Here is a 7,111-nt window from a genome sequence, read left to right as displayed (position 1 = left end):
ATTATGCTCTCAAAGTTTTTAAACAATAGATGTCTCTTTCCATTGCAATATTATAAGTTTTCATTGTATTACCCAGTAGAGTGTGCAAAAAGATATTGATGACTAGTGCAATCAGTGAAGATCATACACTCTCAGGAGGGGACCAGAGATACTGATGGTCGGTGATGGTAGGGAGACAGGAAAATAAGCCCCTTCCTGCCCCCCCAACTCCCCAACTCAAGCGTCTGATCCCAGAACTATTTCAGAATCTCCTATCTCTCTGCTCAGCGGAAACAGTGATGAGACAAGATGTGATCTCATACAGAAGCTAAAAAAAGCCGTTCTATGAGACTCAGTCCTGGCCACTCCCTTGCACCATTTCCTGAGCTCTGGAGGCTTGGGAAAGTGGAAGGTGGGGAGAGACCTGATGGATGGAGAGGCAGGGAAAAGACCCAATGATGGATGGCAGCCTCCGTTTGAATTTCAGAAAGCAGAGGAGGGAAATCTCTGGGAGGTCGTTAAGGAAAACTTGCCAAGCCTCATCTCTTTGAAGAAAAGAATAAAAATTATTGGTGTGTTAGCCTGGGAGGAGGTAAAGGTTAGAAAGCAGGAAAAACTCTTGAGAAATTAAATGAGGCTGAGAGAGGAAAGCCGTCCAACAGATTCATTTTCACAGACGGCAGAGAGATGAATCAAATGCTGGGGGAAAGGGTGGATCTTTGAGAAAAGGGTTGGATTCCAGTTGATACGCTCTGGAAGAAGATAGGAGGTACACAAAGATCTCAAGCTGAGAGGGCGCAGTGGTGCATGTCTGTAATCCCAGAGGCTTGGGAGGCTGAGGCAGGAGGATTCTGAGTTCAAAGCCAGTCTCAGTGAAAGCGAGGCGCTAAGCAACTCAGTGAGACTCTGTCTCTAAATAAATACAAAATAGGGCTGGGGATGTGGCTCAGTGGTCCCAGTTCCCCCTCATCAAAAAAAAAAAAAAAAATATATATATCTCAAGACTAGCAGCAGGGGTGGAGGCGGGAGGGGGTGTAGCTCAGTGGTAGAGAACTTTCTAGTATGCCCCAGACCCTGGGTTTGATCTCCAGCACTGGGGGATGGGGATCAGCAGTGTCTGTCAGCAGGGCTGGGGTTGCAGGGTACTTTCCCTTCTTCCTCTAGCAACACATTTTCCAGAAGAAGAAGATACCAGAAATTGAACTCAGGGGAGCTTCACCACTGACCCACATCCCCAGCTCTTTTTATTTTTTATTTTGAGTCAGGGTCTTGCTAAATTGCTTAGGGCCTCCCTAAATTGCTGAGGTGGGCTTTGAACTCATGACCCTCCTGCCTCAGACTCCCAGGCCTATCACAGGTGTGTGCCTCCACATCCAGTTCCTTCACTACATTTCATTCATCTTGCCAAAGTCAATCCTGCAAGTACAGATGGGAGGTAGAGGCTGCATACTGCAGCTCAAGCTGACTCTCTGCTTCTGGGAAGTCACTGGATATCAGAGCACCCAAGATCCTCCTGGTTCCTTTCCATTTCTGCCCTCTTTCTGGCCCGTGTTCCTCTTTTCCTAGTGCACATTTCCCATGCCTACTCTTCTCCCCACCCGTGCTTCTCAAAGTGCTGCTTTGCCCCTAGATTGCATCTCAGAGACTGCTGGTTGTCGGGGACTGTGCCCTAGTCCTCAGGCTCCATCCTGCACCCTGCAGATCTGACCATCCGGATTACACCCAGAACTCCTGATGGCACAGAGCCAGGTGCATAAAGGAGAAGGGAGAGGATCTCAGCGGGGGACTGGCTGAGGAATCCCCCAACACCGCTCCCAGATAGGACAGCATGTGGGGCCCAGGGCCCAGGCCAGTCTCCTCAGCCTCTCCTTTCTCTCTTTCCACCACACACAGGGGAGCAGAATGCCCCCTGCAGAGACTGAGCCCCTGTCTCCCTCCCACTCCCGGGTGCAGTGGGAGCAGTGGACAGATTGCAGCCAGGAGGGGGAAGCAGATTGAAGGACCACCTTCCCATAACCTGGACTTTTCCTGGGGTGGTTATGACCACTTAGAGAAGGCCTGGGAAGAAAGTTCTGACCCACGACGTCCTGGTCCTTCTGTGCACTTCAACATCTTAGTAGCTAGGGGTGGTCCCGGGAGAACGGGTGCCTGGGAGACGCCTTCCAACAGAAGGGCCAGTACCTGGTACTTCCCTTCTGCCCCCCACCACCTTGGTACTCTGGAATTTGGTATTTCTTTCTGGAGTGGGACTTATTTTCAACTCAAGAGCATCTGAGTGTCCTTCCTCTGAGACACTCCAAGGTGAGCCCTGGTACCAGCCAGGATGTTTGGATGGTGAAAACAATGCTCCTTTGGGATTGGGAGAGAGGCTAGGAGATGAGGGTGATGTAGCTGATGCTTGGAGCCCTTCTCTCTGTGACACGGGGACAGGTCTTACTCCTCACATGATCAGGGTCTTAGAAGGAAGAAATCATAATTCTTTCACTTATGAACCTGTTTTCCCTATTACTTTATCAGTGCAGGATCCTCTCCCCACCCCCCTTGGCCACATTCTAACCCCTCTGTCCCTCTAGGCACAGCTCAAAAACTGTCTGCTTACTTCTATTTCCCTTTTGATTCTCTCAACTGGTAACATGTGCTCACTCCTTTGATAACCCAAAGTCTTTGTGTGTGTCTGCGTGTGCATGTGTGTGTGTGTGTGTGTGTGTGTGTGAGAGAGAGAGAGAGAGAGAGAAAGAGAGAGAGAGAGACTGGGATCTGAACCCAGGGATACTCTACCTCTACGCTACCTCCCCAGCCCTTTTCTTTTTTCTATTTTTTTTTATTATTTTTATTTGCTCTATTTAGTTGTACATGACAGCAGAATGCATTTCAATTCATTCTATACAAATGGAGCCCAACATTTCAATTCTCTGGTTGTACATGGTGTAGAGTCACACCATTCATGCAATCATACATGTACCTAGGGTAATGATGTACATCTCATTCCACTATCTTTCCTACCCCCATTACCCCTCCCTACCCTTCCTTTGCCCAATCCAAAGTTCCTCCATTCTTCCCATGTCCCCCACCATCATAGGTCAGCATTCATAATCAGAGAAAACATTTGGCTTTTAGGCCTTTTTTAAGATGTAGAAGGACACAATACCTTTATTTATATTTTATGTGGTGCTGAAGATCAAACTCAGTGTTTCACATGTGCTAGGCAAGTGTTCTACCACTGAGCTAAAACCCCAGCCACTCCCCAGCCTTTTTGATACTTCATGTTGCTGACCTGAAACTTGGGATCCTCCTGCCTCAGCCTTCCGATACACCATTATAGGCATGTGTCATGACACCCAGCTCAAACAGGATCTTATGTACTAGAAAGATCATTGATCTGTAATCCCAGCGATTTGGGAGTCTGAAAGGAGGATTGCAAGTTCAAGGCCAGCCTAAGCAATTTAGCAAGGCCCTAAGTAACTTAGTGAGACTGAGTCTCAAAATAAAAAATAAAAGGATTGGGGAAATAGCTCAGTGGTAAAGCATCCCTGGGGTCTAGTACTAAAAAGAAAGAGAGAACATTGAACCAGGCATGGTGGGACACACACACCTGTAATCCTAGCAACTTGAGAGGCTGAGGCAGGAGGTTCACAAGTTCAAAGTCAATCTGGACAACTCAGAGACCTTGTCTCAAAATTAAAAAATATAGAGGGTTGGGAGTATATTTCAATAGTAGAGTATCCCTGAGCTCAATCCCAGTTTTAAAAGCAAAAACAAAACACACACACACACACACACACACACTGGACTGGGAGCCAGAAAACCCCGAGACCTGACTCTGTAGGTGGCTTGACTCGGAGCAAGCCATTCTCCAATTTGTGCCTCCATAAAGTGAGGGTGACTAGGTTGCCTGAAGCCTGGCTGACTGTGACCCCCTTCCAGTTCCCAAGTTCTAGAACTCTGTTCTCCCTTCTCTTCTTGGCACAGACTGGCTTGTGTGTGCTGCCCATGAACAGAGCTGTCCCAGAGGAGTTCCTCGCAGGTGGAGACACAGTGCCCCGAGGCCGCACTCGCCGTTGCCTGTCCGCAGTGGAATCCAGAGAGCAGCTAAAGGAAGAGGAGAAAGAAAATGAGGAGGAAAAGGAAGAACAAAAAAAGGCAGGGAATGATTTCCATGCTGTACCCCTCCGAAGGTCGGGGGCTTTCCGTGCCCATAGCCACACCTATGACCCCTTCAAAAGACATAGCTGGGAGCCCGGCAGGGAGTTCCAGGACCCCCTGAGCAGGTAAGCATGAAGCCCTCCTCCCTGCCTCCTCCACACCCTGCGCCTTGAAGAAAGTGGTTGAGAAGAAAGATTCTGTGTCCTTACCCGCCCCCCAAAGATCTCCCAGAGAGACAACTATCCCTGAGGAATGACCTTCGCTGGGCCTCTAGTCTCCTCCCTGGATAATCAGAGCTCAACTGTGAGCCTGGGGAGGATGGAGCTTGTCTTCCAAAAGGGTACTTTCCCCAGTGGCTCTGGCTCCTCCTTCCTACCTGTTCTCAGGAGCAGGTTAGTGTGGGAACAGAGGTGGGGGGAGGATCAAGACACTTGGGTCCCACTTTGGGTTTCCTAGAACCAAACAATAGTGTCAGAGCTGAAAGGAACTCGGAAATCAAATGACCCAATCCCCTCATTTTACAGATGAGGAAACTAAGGCCCAAAGAACTTTAGGATTTAAAAATATATATATTGGGGTTTTTTTTAGATATTCATGACAGTAGATTGTGTTTTGACATATCATACATGGAGTATAACTTCTCATGCTAGTGGTTGTACACGCTGTGGATTTGTGGGTTACACTGGTGGTGTACCCACATATGAACATAGGAGAGTTATGCCTGATTTCATTCTACTGTCTCTCCTGTTCCCATGCCCCCTCCCTTCCCTTCATTCCCCTTTGTCTAATCCAATGACGTTCTGTTCTTCCCTCCCGCGCCCCCGCTTGTTGTATGTTAGCATCCACATATCATTTTGGGGGGACTGGCTTATTTCATTTGGCATGAGAGTCTCCAGTTCCATTTAGGATGTTTCTTGAGAGAAGTGGGCTCCGGGTTGGGGCACTGGGCTTGTTCCATTTCCAGTCCTGCTGATTCCAGGCTGAGGCAGACCCACGGTGTCTCAGGCTGATTTTCAGCTCAGTGCTGCAGGGGGGAGCAGCTGCTCTTGCTCAGAGTTCTGCATGTGCTTGAACTGGGGGAGAGGGACCCAACTCTTCCCCCTCCCCTGGAAAATCCCTGACCACTTCCCCAAAGACAGAGGAAGTCAGAAAGAGAAGGCCCTGGGGGTCCGCATGAAGAGTTCAGTGTGAGTGGTCATCGTGGGGGCCTGCTAGCCATGGAGGTGCACTGTCCCTCTGCTTTGGCGGTGGTCCCCTTGGACAAGCTCCCTTAGCTCTGGTGAGTGGACCCCCTTCTCTAGCTCCTGGGCGCAGCTGGCTGTGGGCTGAGTGGGCAGAGAGCATGCTGGGTCTTGTTCCTGAACTGGTGCGGGTGGGAATTCAGGTGACAAGCAATGCCTGAAAACCTCAGGGCACCTTCCTATGAGCAGAGTTGAAAGCAGAAATGCCCTGGGGACCCCATATGTGGTGCCAGCTGCATTTCAGGGGTTCACGGTGTCAGCCATCTTTTATGATCAGACATTAATATGGCATGTTGGGTGCAGAGGGAAGGGAGCCCTGAGCACACTATTTAGCTGAATAAGGGGAAAGGTTGGCATCAGAAACCAGAGAAGTGCGATTCCAGCTTGCCCTTCCCCTCCCCCCTCCAACATTGACAGGTTTTCTTTAGAGTGCAGTACTGCGCTTTGGCCAGCAGGGGCCACCCTTGCCTGCATCTAGCTCTGCAGTTCTGCCAAAGCAGAGCCCCCAAAGGAACAGCTAGCCTGAGTCTGGGCTGCACCTATGCCAACAGGAAGGGCTGGGCTGGGGGGCAAGCAACAGGGCTGGACCGAGGCAGTTTTCCTCCCTGGTGCCCATCACTGGTCACTGACTACAGAGGGCAGTGGTGGCAATGTGTGTTTCAGGAGCAGACTGCAGGCTTCGGAATGCCGAGGCCCCCAGGAAGCCCCCTTACTACAGAGCCAAGAAGAACTGGACACTGTTTTGGGATCACAGCAGCAGAGTGGCCAATCCTCCCACCTGGTATGGACAGACAAATCGCCACTGAGGCTCTTGTCTTGCTTTCCGCCCCTCCTATGTCCCTGGCCTGTCCAGTCACCACTCTGTGCCTCTTCTGTTCTGCCAGCTGCTGGGTCTCTCTGGGTCCAAGCATTGCTCTGACTTTATCTGACCAAACTGAATCTGTCATCTGTACCCCTCTGTCTGCTTCTCTGGGTCTGTATACTCTGGCCCTGACTCTTAGCGTCCCGCCTCTGTTGCTTTCTCTAAGACTCTCTGTTTCTCCCTTTCTGTGTCTCTGTGTTAATGTGGATATTTCTGTTCCTCTCTTCTTAAAAGGGCCCTGTTTCCCTAGCTGTTATAACCACTTCTTTCTCTGGGCCCCAATTCCCATGGTTGAAACTGGACTTGTTATTTGTGGGATGAAACTAGGCATCTAGTACCCTGAAAGATATAAAAGTTCTCTAACAAGATAGCCATGAGTACCGAATGAGAAAGGATATAAACATTGCCCAGCCTTCTGGCTTAAGGGAACATAACTCAGGGTTAGTGTCTCCAACTAGGATCTAAGGACCACTGTGGATACAAAAGAGCTTTGGAGACACCACTGGTTCTGCTAGGTGAGAGTCCCTGAATACATCCCTGAGCGCATCCCTTGACTGGCCAGGCTTTCCAATCCTGGATTCATTTTTGGGGTGCATATGACTTGGAAGAAAGACTGAGAAAAAGAGGCTGTGTACAGCCTGTCTGAGAACTAGCAAGAATCTTCTTAACCCATCAGCAGCTTTTTAGCCATCTGAATCTCTGCATGCCCCACCCAATCTGCTGCCCCATTTCAGAGATATTGTAGAAAGAACAGGATTTTGGAGTCAAATGACTCCTATATCCTTCATTTTTCTTCTTTCTCTCTATCTCTCTCTCTCTTTAAAAATTTTTTAGTTGTCAATGGACCTTTATTTATTTACATGTGGTGCCAAGAATTGAACCCAGC

At 49.3% G+C, this 7,111-nt stretch overlaps 1 protein-coding gene across 1 annotated transcript in view; it reads left to right on the top strand.

Annotated features, from left to right (window-relative positions):
- Positions 1 to 6,037: 6,037 nt before the first annotated feature.
- Positions 6,038 to 7,111, top strand: part of ARHGEF2 (Rho/Rac guanine nucleotide exchange factor 2) — a 47,606-nt gene continuing 46,532 nt past the window's right edge. The window contains exon 1 of the mRNA XM_081305831.1: positions 6,038 to 6,144. The gene's annotated coding sequence lies outside the window, so the exon portion shown is untranslated. The remainder of the gene's footprint in view (positions 6,145 to 7,111) is intronic.

Source organism: Spermophilus citellus (genome assembly GCF_964194105.1).
Source record: "Spermophilus citellus genome assembly, chromosome: 9".
In the NCBI taxonomy this organism is placed as follows: Eukaryota; Metazoa; Chordata; class Mammalia; order Rodentia; family Sciuridae; genus Spermophilus; species Spermophilus citellus.
This window is presented reverse-complemented; position numbering and strand designations above follow the sequence as displayed.